The sequence below is a fragment of the Eptatretus burgeri genome, chromosome 3, assembly GCF_056783735.1.
Source record: "Eptatretus burgeri isolate ZD-2024b chromosome 3, Ebu_testis_v1, whole genome shotgun sequence".
In the NCBI taxonomy this organism is placed as follows: domain Eukaryota; kingdom Metazoa; phylum Chordata; class Myxini; order Myxiniformes; family Myxinidae; genus Eptatretus; species Eptatretus burgeri.
In genome coordinates, this window is record NC_140963.1 from 97,020,262 (window position 1) to 97,036,774 (window position 16,513).

At 41.9% G+C, this 16,513-nt stretch overlaps 1 long non-coding RNA gene across 1 annotated transcript in view; it reads left to right on the forward strand.

The window, feature by feature from the left end:
- The window catches only part of LOC147030500 (uncharacterized), a 49,559-nt gene that overhangs the window by 21,320 nt on the left and 11,726 nt on the right, over positions 1 to 16,513 (forward strand). Inside the window, exon 2 of the long non-coding RNA XR_015055788.1 lies at positions 14,284 to 14,379. This is a non-coding gene — a long non-coding RNA (uncharacterized LOC147030500). The remainder of the gene's footprint in view (positions 1 to 14,283; positions 14,380 to 16,513) is intronic.

Sequence of the window (16,513 nt, forward strand, 5' to 3'; positions counted from 1 at the left end):
CAACGAACTGTGCTTACCAATGTCTTGTGTCGCTCACCTGCATTAATTTTTTTAATTAATTTATATTTTCATTTACGTATGCTTTCCTCTGGTACTGTGATTTTTCCTGGTATATGGCCTTCAATGTCCGTTGTCACACAAAATTAAGGTGCTTCCCCCGTTGTCTCGGGTCACTGACCTGCATTTTTTTTCATTTATTTATATTATCATTTCTGAATGTTGTCCAACGATTCTATGATTTTTTTTTCTGGTGTCCTGGCTTTGATCTCCATCGGCACGCAAAATTTCAGCTTTCTATGTCAACCGGAAGGCACCGTTCTTTAATATCAATCAGTCAGTCAGTGGTTAGAAAGATTCTAACCTGTGCGCACACATACACACACATGTTTGCTTACTTGTTTGATGCAAGCTCCACCCCTCTACTCAGCAAGATGTTGGAGCAGTAGTAAATTTCGGGCAAATGCGCATGCTCAGTCTGAGATTCCCTGGTCTTCTCAGCAAGATGGTGAGGAGGATCACCCAATTTTTGTCTTCGTACCAGTACTACAGGAATGCAAGTTTACTGACCTAAGATCATGTAACCTTCTGTTGTTGGCACATGCACATTGCACAGTGCTTGTGGAAATTGCCACTTCAACACTCTATCTCACGACATAGACCTAAAATTTCAGGGTGTGCATATAGTTCATAGACTGTGATGGGCATAGTGAGTGTATTTGTCTCTTAAGTCCATGGTTATTGTCTGAGTCAGGGATGTGCTTCTTACATGGTTGCCTAAATTAAATAATTATTTCTCCTTCACTTAATTAATTGAAGTTAAACTTTCTATACCCACCTGTGGAATGGGTAGACAGCTAGTAAATACACCACGTGGCCAAAAGTATGTGGCCACCCCTTCTAATTAGTGGATTTGGTTATTTCAGCCACACCCCTTGCTGACAGGTGTATAAAACCAAGCACACAGCCATGCAATTGCCACAGACAAGCAATGGAAGTATATTGGGCCATACTGAAGAGCTCAGTGACTTTCAACGTGGTACCGTCATAGGGTGCCACCTTCCAAACAAGTCAGGTAGTCAAATTTCTGTCCTGCTGGAGCTGCCAACATATCTAAATAACTGAGCTGTGTCTTTGTGTCAGGTCAGGTCAGATTGAGTCACGACAGGTCAGATTAGATCTGAGACGAGCTACAGGTAGCATTTAAATATGTACTAACTTGTTCCATGGTTGGGTTTGTCGGTGACCAAACCGTCTCCCCAACCAAGTTTATTGGTGAGGATGGTGTATGATATAAACACCCAGCAGGATGAAGAACAAAAACTGTCAAAGAGCAGAGGAGCTCCTTGTGAGCCAATGGCCATCCATATGTAGTGCCCAACTGTGTCTGTGGACGTCCTCCTGTAGTTGGGTTACTTTTTATGAGGACATTTGTCGCAGGATTTGCACTCCGCCAATCATAAAACCCTTCAATCCGCAAAACATTCTGAAAGCATTAAAAAATATCTGAAAACCCACTCTGTGAGAGTAGCTCCTGTGCAACTGCCCTTCGCAGGGCAGCTCACCAGATGAGGGGATTGTGGCAAAGCCTTCGGAACACCCAATCTTTGATGATAGGAGGGAAACTACAGGGTAACCTTCCTGTGTCAGAATGCGGTAGTGTGTGTCGGGGTGGTGCTTCGGTATTGTCTACCAGACGGTGATCTCCTTGGGTGAACCTGAGGTCGTCCCTTCAGGAGGGTGCCTGGAATGTCCTATCCCTCAGAAAGGATGATCACCTGTCTCTGTTAACATCTGAGCTTAAGCGTTTGGACAGCGGTATTGCAGCACTCACTGAATTTCAGAAACCGGATTGCAGCGAGATCATGGTGGGTGGTGACATCTACTATTGGTATGGTCGCTCTGATGGTTACCATGCCCAAGGAGTTGCTGTAACTGTGTCCAATCAGCTGACTACAATGATAATTGAGGTCGACGAGCATATTATGAGATGAAGGATTCGTCACTACCCGGGTGTCATTTCCCTGGTCTCTGTATGTGCTCCAACTGAGCTGAGTGGTCACCGTGAAGGAGGCATTCTATGACATGCTCGAGTCTGTAGTTGATCAGTGCCCCAGGCGAGATACTCTTCTAGATTTGGGGGATTTCAATGCATTGACTGGAACTGACTGGAGCAGTCAGGCTTTACACCAAAGAGGTCAATGATTGACCGTATCCTTGCTCTTCGGGTCCTCACCGAACACAGACGAGTTTCGGCAGGGGCTGCTTGCAGCTTATGTTGATCTCTGTAAAGCATTTCATTCAGTGAATTGGAATGCCCTCTGAAGGATTCTTTGTCTTCGTGAGGTGTTACCAAAACTGATCAATCTGTTGTATGAGCTATACTCTGGTACTGAGAGTGCTGTGAGATGTGGTGATACCATCTCTGACTTATTTCCAGTTATTACTGGAGTTTGTCAGGGGTGTTGACTGGCCCTCACACTTTTCAGCACTTATATGGACTGGATTCTGCGGAGGATGTCAGAGAGATCAAGTGGCGGTGCATCTTTTTATGAATGTCAACATCTCTGACCTTGATTTCACAGTTGATGCAGTCATCCTTGTAGAGAATCTAGATTTCTTTTTGGGGGCCCTCGCAGTGCTGAATGAGGAGTTGGAACCGCTGGGATTACGGGTTTCCTGGGTCAAAATTAAGATCCAGGCTTTCAATGACATCTTGGATGCTGCTATCCTGTCTGTACCTGTTTGTGGTGATGATGTTGAGGTCATGGAGAGATTCACTTACCTTGGCAGTGACAGGACTGGGGAGTCATGAATTCACTGGATCATGGGGTGTGGCGCTGCCGGTACCTGCGCGGGAGGAGGAAAGTCCGAGTCTTCATGTCCTTGGTGCTTACACTCTGCTCTATGGATATGAGACTTGGACTCTGTCCAGGGATCTGAGATGGAGACTTAATTCCTTTGGTACCAGGTTCCTTGGAGAATCCTTGGCTATCACTGGTCAGACTTTGTGTACGATGAGTGGTTTCTGAAAGGGACTCAAATGAGATTTGTTACCTGCATAGTCCGTAAGCATCAGCTGCATCTGTATGGACATGTGGCTCCTTTTCCTGATGCTGGTCCTGCTCACCAGATTCTCTCAGCGAGGGAGCCTCGTGAGTGGCGGAGGCCATGGGCTGACCACATTCCTCATGGTTGCAGCAGGTTGATCAGCATCTCAAGGAGATGTGGATGGGCCAGGCATCTGCTTGGGGGATGGCCAGACAAAGGCCCCTGGAGTACTGATGGAAAGTGGATGCAGCTAAGAGCTTCTCCGGCACTTGCTCCTATACCTGACCTGACCTGGAGCTGCCCTGGTCAACTGTAAGCACTGTTATTGTGTAGTGGAAATGTCTCAGCGCAACACCAGCTCAGTCACAAAGTGGTAGGCCACACAAGCTCCCAGAACGGGATGGTCGAGTGCTGAAACGCAAACCGTGGAAAAATGTTTGCTGTCGGTTGGAACACTCATTACTGAGTTCCAAACTGACTCTGAAAGCAACATCAGCACAAGCACTGTTCGTTGATAGCTTCACGAAATGGGTTTCCATGGCCGAGCAGCTGCATATAAGCCTTAGATCGACATGTGCAATGTGAAGCTCACCACCATTGGACTCTGGAGCAGTGAAAAACGTTCTCTGGAGTTATGAATCACGCTTCACCATCTGGCAGTCTGACGGACCAATCTGAGTTTGGCAGATGCCAGGAGAACGCCACCTGACCGAATGCATAGTGCCAACTGTAAAGTTTGGTGGAGGAGGAATAATGGTCTGGGGTTGTTTTTATGGTTCGGGCTCAGCCCCTCAGTTCCAGTGAAGACAAATATTAATGCTGCACCATACAATGACATTCTAGACAATTCAGTGCTTCCAAGTTTGTGCCAACAGTTTGGGGAAGGCCCTTTCCTGTTTCAGCCTGACAATGCCCCCGTGCACAAAGCGAGGCCCATACAGAAATGGTTTGGTGAGATCGGTGTGGAAGAACTTGACTGGCCTGCACAGAGCCCTGACCTCAACCTCATTGAATACCTTTGGGATGAATTGGAACGCCTAATGTGAGCAAGACCTAATCACCCAACATCAGTGCCTGACCTCACTCATGCTCTTGTGGCTGAATGGAAGAAAATTCACGCAGCAATGTTCCAACATCCAGTGGAAAGCCTTACCAGAAGAGTGGAGGCTGTTATAGAAGTAAGGGTGGGGGGGGGAGGGACCAACTCCATATTAATGCCCATAATTTTGGAATGAGATGTTGGACGAGCAGGTTTCCTCATACGTTTGGTTATGTAGTGTATATGGGTGTTCCAAAATAGCCTGGACAACTTTGTCCGTTAATATTTTTAGAACCACAAATGATACAACGATACCCTTTCGTTTATATGACAAAGAAACTCGTAACATTTTGTGCACTCCATCAATACCCTCCAATGTGAGCAATCTGTGTCGCACACATGACATCAAGTCAGTACATGAGTTCTTGCAATGCTTAACTCAGCATGTTTGCATCCACCAGTGCACACACAGCTGTGATCTGAGAACGAAGATCCTGTAGGTTTGCGACCTTGGTGTTGCAGACATCTCTGACAAATCCCCACAGAAAAAAATCAAGGGCGGTTATGTTTGGTTATCGTGGGGCCAGGCGGTTGTTCTGTCTTGGTCAATCCAGCGTCCTGGAATTTTTTCATTCAGGACGGCTCAATCGACGAAGGCCCAGTGAGTGGAAGTGCCATAATGTTGGGAAATGACATTGGGTTGCATGTCTTCATTCTGTTGGAAGGCGAATCCTTCCAAACATGTTCATGTAAATTGATAGGGTCACTGTATCCTCCGCAAAGAAAATGCAAACATGCTGAGCCAAACATCGCAAGAACTCATGTAGCGACATGATGACCTGTGCGTGACAAACTGAGCTCACATTGAAGTATATTGATGATGTCCACAAAAAAATTTGAGTTTCTGTATCATAGGAAACAAAGGGTGTCTGTAACATTTGTGGTTCGAAACGTATTTACAGCCAAAGTAGTCCGGGTATTTTTGGAACATGCTGTATAATGAAGTTAGATTTGAAAATAAAGTCAAGAAGAACATACCGGATGACCAACCATTCCATTAGACCTCAAGTTCAGAGTGAAATAGTGAATCAGAGAAGTTTTGATCCAAGAAGAGCTTCACACAGGCCGGTGTCATGAACTAATAGCTTATCTCCAAAAGACGGTCCATTATCTCTCTCATCGAGGTTCAGACTGAGTTATACAGAGGCTCTGTTCCCGCTAGCAAGGCATAAGCTCAAGGAAGACTATATCATTACATTATCCAGAATAAGTTATACTGAAATAAAAACCTAACCTTGATGTTATTGTTGTAATTAATTAATTCATCATGTCGAATGCACTGCCACAAATTGCACCTCAAGACTGTCCACTTATAGTTATTCATTTTTTGGAAACTCATAAAAAAGGGGACTGCACCTATAGCTGTTGAAATTATCAATACGACCACTACAAAAACAGACAAGCAAAAAATAACAAATACCAGAGCTGTAGGTGTATATGTTCTCTATTGTTGTAATCACTTGTTAATTATCCATATGGCCACTGCATGTGGCAGCTTCATACTGTTTATGGTTAAAGACATATTTATATTTTTGTAAAGAACAAATATATCTATTTTTGCATGATATGTGAGGTTGTGAGGCAATATGAAGTACTTTTCAAGAATTTTCACTTTTCATGCACACTATCGAAATAGTATATGCCTTTTGTCACAGAGAAGCACTATTATCAAGTGCACGTCATGAAATGATAAATGTAAGCAAGATGATACTTTGGTGTTGATGTTATTCAAGCTCAAACTAACACAAAATGAACATACAGAGAATGTTCAGCAGTTTCTCCAAATCATGTTCAATGTGGCTCAACCCCAACTGTGGTGGACATTGATAAGTGAAGCTTCTAATAGCATAGTGTTGGCACAGCATGAGTGAGCTAATGGAGACCACAAATAAGACCGTGTGTGTGTGTGTGTGTGTGTGTGTGTGTGTGTGTGTGTGTGTGTGTGTGTGTGTGTGTGTGTGTGTGTGTGTGTGTGTGTGTGTGTGTGTGTGTGTGTGTGTGTGTGTGTGTGTAAAAGCAAAATGCTTGTTTATTTGTAAGTTGGCGAAAACTTTTTCATATGTATATATATATATATATATATATATATATATATATATATATATATATATATATATATATATATATATATATATATATATATTCTTCTTCTTTCGGCTGCTCCCGTTAGGGGTCGCAACAGCGGATCCTCCCTATGATCCGCATAGTGATTTGGCACATGTTTTACGCCGGATGCCCTTCCTGACGCAACCCTGGTCGCCTCTTACGACACAGGGATATGGTACACCTATTTTTAACCGGGGTATACACTGACCCACTACACTGGTACTCATTTCGCCGACCTCGGAAGGATTAGAGGCTGAGTCAACCCCCTGGTGTATTAATTCAGTGGCCCAACAGGGCTTGAACTCAGGACCTTTTGCATCCCAAGCCGCTGCCCTAACCACTGCGCCAACACACCAGGCTATATATATATATATATATATATATATATATATATATATATATATATATATATATATATATATATATATATATATATATATATATATATATATATATATATATACATATACATACATATATATACATACATATATATATATACATATATATATTGTTGCGGGCTGGAGGTCGGGTGGCAAGAATGACCATTAGGTGGGGGAGGTTCGAAGTCTCCCACCAGACTCTCCGGAATTGTAGGCCGTCACTCGGATAACTCCGCGAGCAGGCGGGTCATTTAACTGACTGTGGAACACCAATATCTCGACCGTGTGGTGTAGGGATATTTTGTCTTGATCCAATGTACCTAAGTAACCACGCGCTCTCGGCTACCAGGGATCCACGCCCTGGGAACGCCTGGCCGAACCAGATTCACTCTACAGGCAGCGGTAAAATTACACCCACCGACTACCACTCTGCCACCTACCTTTCCGGCTCGGATGCAGTCGAGCGGGCCTGCCCAGGACGTCCCAGCTACAATTGTCCGATTATCGGGGATAAAACCCCACCTAAACTCAGATTCGAACCATGCTGGACCAATTCAAAAAAGGACGGAAACGAACTGGGGACATTTCTACAATTGTTTACTAACAATAAAAAGGCACAGGGAAGACAACGCGGATATGCAAGTAATTTTTTTTTTTTTTTTTTTTGTATACCTTGGTCGAGGCTCGTATGAGAGCTAACACATAACTCACAGCAAGGAGGCATGAGACAAGAGGGGCGGGAGTGGAAGGGACAAAACATTGGGGAACAGACACAGGTGAACTGTGGAAGGGAGAGGGATGGGGATGGGACGGGGAACATGGCGAGGGGAAGATGGACATTAAAGGGACTTTCAGGAAGGAAAGCAGGAGAATTGAAGGAAGTGGGCTTGGGTGGATTATCGGGGGTAGAAAAGATCGAGGATTTGGATGGGGGAAGATAAGAGGTGGTGGTGAACAGCTGTTTTGAAAGCCTGAAGGGAAGAATGGGAAAGAATAGAGTGAGGAAGTTTATTCCAAAGGCGGGAAAAAAGAGGAATGAAAGAGTGAAGATGAGCAGTGATTCGTGATTTTGGTAGTTTTACCAGAAGGGGGTTGTTGGCGGACCTTGAGCGCCCTGTGGAAATGTGGTTGGGACAAATCGCAGAGAGAGCAGGGGGGCAAGGCTGGAGAGGAGTCGGTAGAAGACAGAAAGACCACCGACCAACCTGCGGTGATTGAGTGAGAGGCCCAAAGACTCAGCTTCATTGCGGGAGATGCCAATGATCTTAAAAGCCCTGGTTTCGACAGCGTGAAGTCGAGAAAGGTGGGAGGCAGGAGCACCAGCCCAGAGGGGAGAGCAGTACTCCATCAGTCTACGGACAAAAGCTTTGTAAGTAGTCAGGAGCTCAAGAGGGCCGAGGAAGGACTTTGCACGACGGAGGATTCCCAGTCGGCGACTGGCTTTTGAGGCAAGGTTGGAAATGTGACTTTCCCAGGAAAGGTCATGGCAGATAGTGAGACCCAGAAGCTTGAAAGAAAAGACTTCTTCCAGAGGATTGTTGAGAAAGTGGATGGGGGGGTTTTGTAAACGGTCCTTTCGAAGAGACATAGTGAGAGTGTGAGATTTGTCTGGATTGAAAGACATGTTCCACGTGTTGGACCAGTTTGTGATTTTATCCAGATCTGCAGTGAGCGAAGAAGCTGCTGCTTGCCGGTCTGAGGGATGACAGATGGTACGGCAGAGGGTTGAGTCATCGGCAAAAAGAAATAGAGGATTTTCCAGAGAGTCCGAGAGATCATTGATGAAAACCAGAAAAAGAACAGGGCCCAGAACGCTACCTTGAGGAACTCCAGCCTGCACAGGAAGAGGGGATGAAAGAACTCCATTTAGGGCCACACGTTGACTGCGACAAGAGAGGAAGTCTGCGAGCCATGAGTGGAGATGGCCTTGAATACCATGGGCAGAGAGTTTGGTGAGTAGGGCAGGGTGCCAGACTGTGTCAAAAGCACGTGATATGTCCAGGGATACGGCTCGGATTTCCTGTCTGGCATTGAGGACCTCCATCCATTGATGGGAGAGCAGAAGCAGCATATCTAGGGTAGAGTGACCTGGTCTGAAACCAAATTGATGATTGGAAATCAAGTAATATTTACAATGATTAAAAACAAACACTTGAACAGTTTCTACTTATAAGACGGGCCCACACATAGACACACACACAAATGAAAATAAACCCAGAGTTATTTATTGGACCCTCGCAGCCGAGGAGAGAGATGAGCTGGGGGTCAGAGTCCAGCTGGATACCTGACCGTTGGAGGAAGGAGGTGCTCCGTGGTGCGGCACCTGACAGTGGTCATTGGTTTGGTCCCCAGTCGCACATGTGGGACTTGTGGTTCGTGGCGGAGCTCGGGTGGTGAATAGCAGGGTCCACGGAAGGGGGTCAGGGTCGCTCTTTCCTTTCCTTGTTGAGGGCCAGCAGGGACACATTCGCTGCCTTCACGAACTTCTGCTCAACAATCCGCCTCAAAAGAACTGCACGCTCAACAACAACCCTCAGAGCCCTATCCAAGACCTTGTCAGAAACCCATGGAGAACTTCCTCCAAGACCCTTCTTCGTCACTCGACTCTCAACCACCACAACCCTGTCAAAAACCTCAGAACAACCTTAGTAACAACAACCTGCCTCAGAGAGTGCTCGTGGATTTATGGACCTCCCTCAATGGGGCGGGGCTTGCTCGGATAGACGTCACTCCCCACCCTGATTGGACAGGCTCCTATGGGTTCGCCCTTTCTGGGCGGGGTTTCGGCCCCTGCAGGGAAACCCCACCCACTCTTCCACGTGGGTTCATACTTGTAGAGCAACAGTATCAATGTTGCAAAGGTCGTCGTGAAAGAGTTACAACGTTTGTGGAAGCTGAGAAACTGGAACCGTGACATCCTGCCTCGGCACGTCAGGGTGCGAGAAGGCAGCCAGTTGGCGGTGGATCGTGACGGGGGATGGGATGGTTGTAAGATGGCTTGTTAGATCTAATAACCTAACTAAAAGAAATCGCAACGCATGCCTTTGATTCTCCCACTAGACAAAAGGAAGGGGATCTGACGACACACGTACTTAATGACATAACTGACTTTTGGGACATCTGTATGTTTAATGCATATGGTTTCCAGATCCGTAACAATATAAATATATATATATATATATATATATATATATATATATATATATATATATATATACATATATATACATATATATACATATATATATATATATATATATATATATATATATATATACATATATATATATATATATATATATATATATATACATATATATACATATATATACATATATATGTACATATATACATATATACATATATATATATATATATACATATATATATATACATATACACATATATACATATACACATACCGGGCGTAGTGGCGTGCGCCTGTAATCCGGCTACTCGGAGGTTTGGGTTGGAGGATCACTTGAGGGGACGGGAGCTCTGCACTGGGCTGCGCTACGAGAGGGTGTAGGGCAGCCCAGAATCATGGCGAAACCCAATCATTATCCCTGTGTTGTTAGAGGCAACAGGGATGCATCAGAAAGGGCATCCAGCGTTAAACCTGTGCCAAATCAGTATCCTGATAATGGATGATCCGCTGTGGCGACCCTTAACGGGAGCAGCCAAAAGACGAATAACAACATATAGACACACATATATATATATATATATATATATATATATATATATATATATATATATATATATATATATATATATATATGTACGTGTAATAATAATAACATATATATATATATATACATATGCACATACATTTATAAATAAAAACATATATATATATATATATATATATATATATATATATATAAAACGATATATATATATATATATATATATATATATATATATATATATATATATATATATATATATATGTACGTGTAATAATAATAACATATATATATATATATATATATATATATATATATATATATATGTACGTGTAATAATAATAACATATATATATATATATATATATATATATATATATATATATATATACGTGTAATAATAATAACATATATATATATATATATATATATATATATATATATATATATATAGATATATATATATGTACGTGTAATAATAATAACATATATATATATATATATATGTATATATATATATATATATATATATATATATATATATATATATATATATGTATATATATATATATATATATATATATATATATATATATATATATATATATATATATATATATATATATATATATATATATATATATATATATATATATATATATATATATATGAATATTTTGGCACGCTGCTTTGTTCCACCATCAGATTTTTGTAACTGCATGAAATGAAACAATATTTGGCACATATACTAATGATATTATTGTCTTCCTTAAGAGGCCCCTCAAAATTCGTTTTGATGCATATTCACAAACTCCAACGGATTCCATTCAAATTCGGTACGATTATGGCTTTTGGTCCAACTTAGGTCATTGGCTATAAAAAGTTTTTCCATAACACTTCCGATATTAGAAAAAAAATCGATAAATCGATATCCCTTATGGGATTTTACATTCAAATCCACTCAAGTTTAAGGCCTACGGGGGACGCAAATTTCCACTTTGCCCTGGGTGCTGTTTACCTCCGCAATGCCAAGCTGTTAGGGTTAGGGTTTGGGTTAGTGTTAGGGTTAGGGTTAGCTACCCTAACAGCTAACCCTAACCCTAACAGCTAACCCCAACCCTAACCCTAACAGCTATTAAGGAAATTTGCAAGAAAGCCCGGGCAACGCCAGGCTTTATTGCTAGCCCGAGCAACGCCGGCCATTACTACTAGTGTGTATATATATATATATATATATATATATATATATATATATATATATATATATATATATATATATATATATATATATATATATATATATATATATATATATATATATTATACACACATTCATATGTGACCGATATTGGCAATTTTTCATGAATCGCCAGATTGGAGTCAGTGTGATTACCGACTGCTGTCCGTACTGCATCGAACCCAAAAATCTTGAGTAGCTTTCATCGTTGTTTGTGGTTATTTCCATTGATAAATTTTAAAAACAATGTTGCATTTTCGAAGTTTCAAGATGATATCCATACATATTAATCTTTATAAACATCTGTGTGTGACGAGTGGAAAAAAAAAGGTGGCTCTGTAATTTACAAATCACAGTAATACAGAAATCGGGTGTTATGAAATATATTGTTTTGAAAATCACAAAGAGAAACTATATACAACCTTTGTAAACCACACTCGGTTCATATAAATTCACCATTTGCTTTCAAAACAGTCATGAGGCAAAGGAAAACGCGATCGCTCGTATGCTATTGAGATTAAAAGTGAAATCCTCCACCACCCATCATATGGGATGAAACTTTGTTACCACGGCGCCCATAACCAAACATACAGACATGCACAGACACCCATGGAGAGTCCCTTTGCAGATCCAAATCTACCCATATGCACCTCTACCTTGTAGCAACTGCTGACTGTACATCTCGATCGGGACAGGAAGTACACCGCTATCGACTGCAGGGCACTTGGTAAGTGGCTAAATCACTCAAGCAAGCACTGCGATTAGATGGTCAATAAGGAATGACTGGCTTGGCAAGCAGTAACAAGCCAAGTGTAATGGCACATACCCGCAAAAAAGTAAACCGCCAATTTCCTAACATTTACAGATTTCACTCTAGATTTCGAGTTATTTAGTCCACGTGATCCGATCCTCCAACCGAAAATTATATTTTGATTATATACTTGAATTAGTCCATGAGAGTAGATCATGGAAAATCACATCATATAATCCATGAAATTGCTCCAAGCTCCAAATTTGAAAACTGTCGCATTTACAAAAACGATGTATACAGTGATTTGTAGGTATGTAGATGAGGCATTCGATGATGTCAATGAGGAAAGTAAAAAAAAAAAACATTTTGAGCGTTTTATCGTTAATAAACCATTGCAGTCTGTTCCAACTCAAGGCATTGTTGAGCAGACTGACAAAATGGTGAATTAAAACCCCAGCAAGTAAACCGAGGATGCACCTTCAGACCCCATCGAGAGCGAGGTGTCTGAGGATGTGCCTGATAAAGGATGAAATTAAATGTCATTAGTTATCTTCAAAAGGGGTTTTTATTTAACCAAGACACCCAATGTTCACGCCTCCAGTCCCTTCGTGTTCTCTTGGTATGCATGCAAATTTTCAGGTTGCTTGGTTTCATGGTTTTGGAGTTATGAAGGTGACACACACACACACACACACACACACACACACACACACACACACACACACACACACACACACACACACACACACACACACACACACACACATATATATATATATATATATATATATATATATATATACATATATATATATATATACATAACCAGGATAAATTAGAATTGTGCACACTTTGAGCTGTGTGGGCTGTGTTCAAATATTTACCCAGCTATAAACTGTCACCTTCGTGTTTTGCATGCAAGGTGATAGATACATCAATGTTTGAACCATCCATCAAAAATACATTAAGCCAGAGGACTCATCTCTCAGCTTTAGTCTTTGGTGGATGTGAAAGATCACATGCTCTTTTACAAAGACTCGGTGAGTTATCATTGGTACTCGAGCCAATCTCCAAATTCTGGCCACCTTCATTCGAATGTTAGGCCTGGCCAGCAGATTTGTAAAAGACTTGGTCCAAAATATGGGGGTTAAACGATTTATGAATATTTTATATGCATACTATTTAAATGTCCCCAAATACAAAAAAAGTAGTCTGCAATAGTTTTGCCGCAATTTATCTATGCTCATGCTTGGCGAACAGGTTAACCAATGAAAAAACATTCCACTTCAGCTCCATCAATTAAGAACTTGACTTAATACGAGTTCAAAGCATATTTTATTGGAGATGGTTTTGCACCAGTGGACCAGCCAAGCAACCAATTAGGTCTCCTTCTCCTTGACTTCATCATGTCCCTGGAAATAGGTAAGGCAAAACACTGATAGAAGACTTGAAACAGAAATTTAAAAGGAAAGAAATACTTCAGGCTGGATTATTGAAATCTTTTTGGCCATTTGATTGATCATATTGACGAAAGCTACAGAGACATGTAAACGTCAGTAGTCTGTGGGAGATTAATTTTCAATTCCTTCTAACTCCATGACAGTCATGAAAAGTAAAATAAAGCTTAACATGAATCGGATTGGTTAAGGCGAATTTTCTTAATGGTAGACCTTATAGGAAAGCTGTTTACAGTGAAAGCATATTTGCGTAATGGGAACCCATCAAAGTCTTTTGAAATCCTCTTTGAGAATATCGATTCACCTGTGTCAGAACAGTTTGATATCTATGCTGTGAGTAACGCCATAGCACTGCGTATAAAATGCCATTATAGAGATTTGTATTAACAGAACGTCTCGGTGTCTGATGTACTTTCATCTTGACCTTCGTCATTGGCAGAGATGAAGATAAGCTGTGACATTCCCTTTTAACTTGTTTGACGGCATAACCTTTCTATACACCGCCATCCACAGGCTGCATGCCCGCTCCGGATTGCGCTGTCACCGACAACCCGACCAGAAATGGAAGAAAACACTCATGATTTGGCAAACAAAGACTAGTGAGCAAAGGTGAGCTAATCCTTTTGTCATGTCACGAGAGAATCTCATGCAACATTGTTGGCTTTGTATCCCAGTTGAAATGAAGCACGCGCCTTTGACACTGTGTTTGGCAACTGTCTGTGCGAAGCTATGATGCTAATTGTGTTATTGTTTCATTGTATGTCGCATAAGATGTGATTAATGTTTCTGCTTGAGTAAAGGTATCTTACCTACCTGTTGTGAGATCAATTTTCGTGTCTAAGTCCTGAGATATCAACGTAGAGGGAGTCAATTAAACGACTTTCCCACGAAAATGACTCTACATGGGAATGTAAAAGACAAATTGCGTTGGACATTAGCCTCCTTAACTAAAAATTCATTTTGTCCTGTTGTTAAATAGTACTGTTACTAATACTCTCTGGTCGCGAGTGTGCTCTATGTAAGAGTAGCCTTGCATGCTACATTCCTGGTAATAATTGCCAAGTGATCTAATTTTTGAAATACAATGCCAAGGCTCGCATAAGAGCTAACACACAGAATATATAACATGGGAAACAGGAGACAGGAGGGACGGGAGAGGGAAGCACAAACGGTGGGGAATGGACACATGAGCATTTCATCTTTGGAAGGGAGAGGGATGGGGCAGGGTACACGGCGAAAACAAGATGGACACTACAGGGACCTTCAGGAAGGAAAGCAAGGAATTTGAAGGAGGTGGGTTTGGGGTGGATTAACGGGGGTAGAAAAGATTGTGGTTTTGGATGGAGAAAGATAAGAGATGGCGGTTAACAGCTGTTTTGAAGACCTGGAGAGGAGGGAAGAGTGGGATTGAAGAGTGTGTGGGAGTTTGTTCCAAAGGTGGGAAAAAAGAGGAATGAAAGAATGAAGGTGAGCAATGATTCTTGATTTTGGTAGTTTAAACAGAACGGGGCTGCTGGCGGACCTTGAGCGCCCTGTGAAAATATGGGCGGGACAGATAGCAGACAAAGAAGGAGGGGGGGCAAGGCCGGAGAGGAGACCTTAGAAGACAGAAGGACCACCGACCTGCCTGTGGTGAGACAGTGAGAGACCTAAAGATTCAGCATCATTTCAGGATATACCAATGATCCTAAATGCCTTGGTTTCTACAGCATGAAGCCGAGAAAGGTGAGAGGCAGGAGCACCAGCCCAGTGGGGAGAGCAGTACTCCATCAGGCTGCAGATGAAAGCGTTGTACGTGGTCAGGAGCTCAGGTGTGCCAAGGAAGGACTTTGCACGACGGAGGATGACAAATCGCAGACTGGCTTTGGAGGCCAGCTTGGAAATCTGACTTTCTCAGGAAAGATCATGGTAGATAGTGAGGCCCAAAAGCTTGAATAAAAAGACTTTTTCAAGAGGATTGTTGAGAAAGTAGATGGGCGGGGGGGGGGGGTGTTCCAGATGGTCCTTTTGGAGAGACATAGTAAGAGTGTGAGATTTGTGAGGGTTGAAAGACATGTTCCACATGTTGGACAAGCTTGTGATTTTTCCTGAACTGGAGAGAGCAAAGAAGCTGCTGCTTGCCGATCTGAGGGATGACACATGGTACGGCAGAGGGTGGAGTCATCAGCAAAGAGATAAAGAGGATTTTCCAAAGAGTCAGAGAGATCATTGATGAAAACGAGAAAAAAAAAAAACACAGGGCCCAGAACACTGCCTTGAGGAACTCCAGCCTGGAGAGGCAGAGGGGATGAGAGAATTAAATGTAAAATAATAAATAAATCTTGCACGTATCTCAGACAATGTAAAGTGCAATTATGAAAACTGAGAATCTGATATAATTATGGAATTTTTACTTTATGTCCTTCTACCAAAAAATGTGCATCATAAATCAGTATTTGCAACGTCAGTGAAATTCCCAGTAATTTCTGTGGAGGCAACCGTGTCTTCACCGCAAACAATGGAAATTCCCATCACTTCGGAAAATGGCTGCTGGTTGCATCAGTTCTGAGAATGCAGCTGCATCACTCATGAGGTGAGTGATTTAGTCCTGTATCACTCAGCTGTATCACTCAGTGCTCCCAGTAGGTGAGGGTAGGGATTTAGTCAGAGTACCAGTGACACTTCTCTATAGTCTTTGCAAGGGAAAGGATGTGGTGAAATTTTAATGTTCACCAGCAAATGCTACCAGATGGGTCCCCAAATG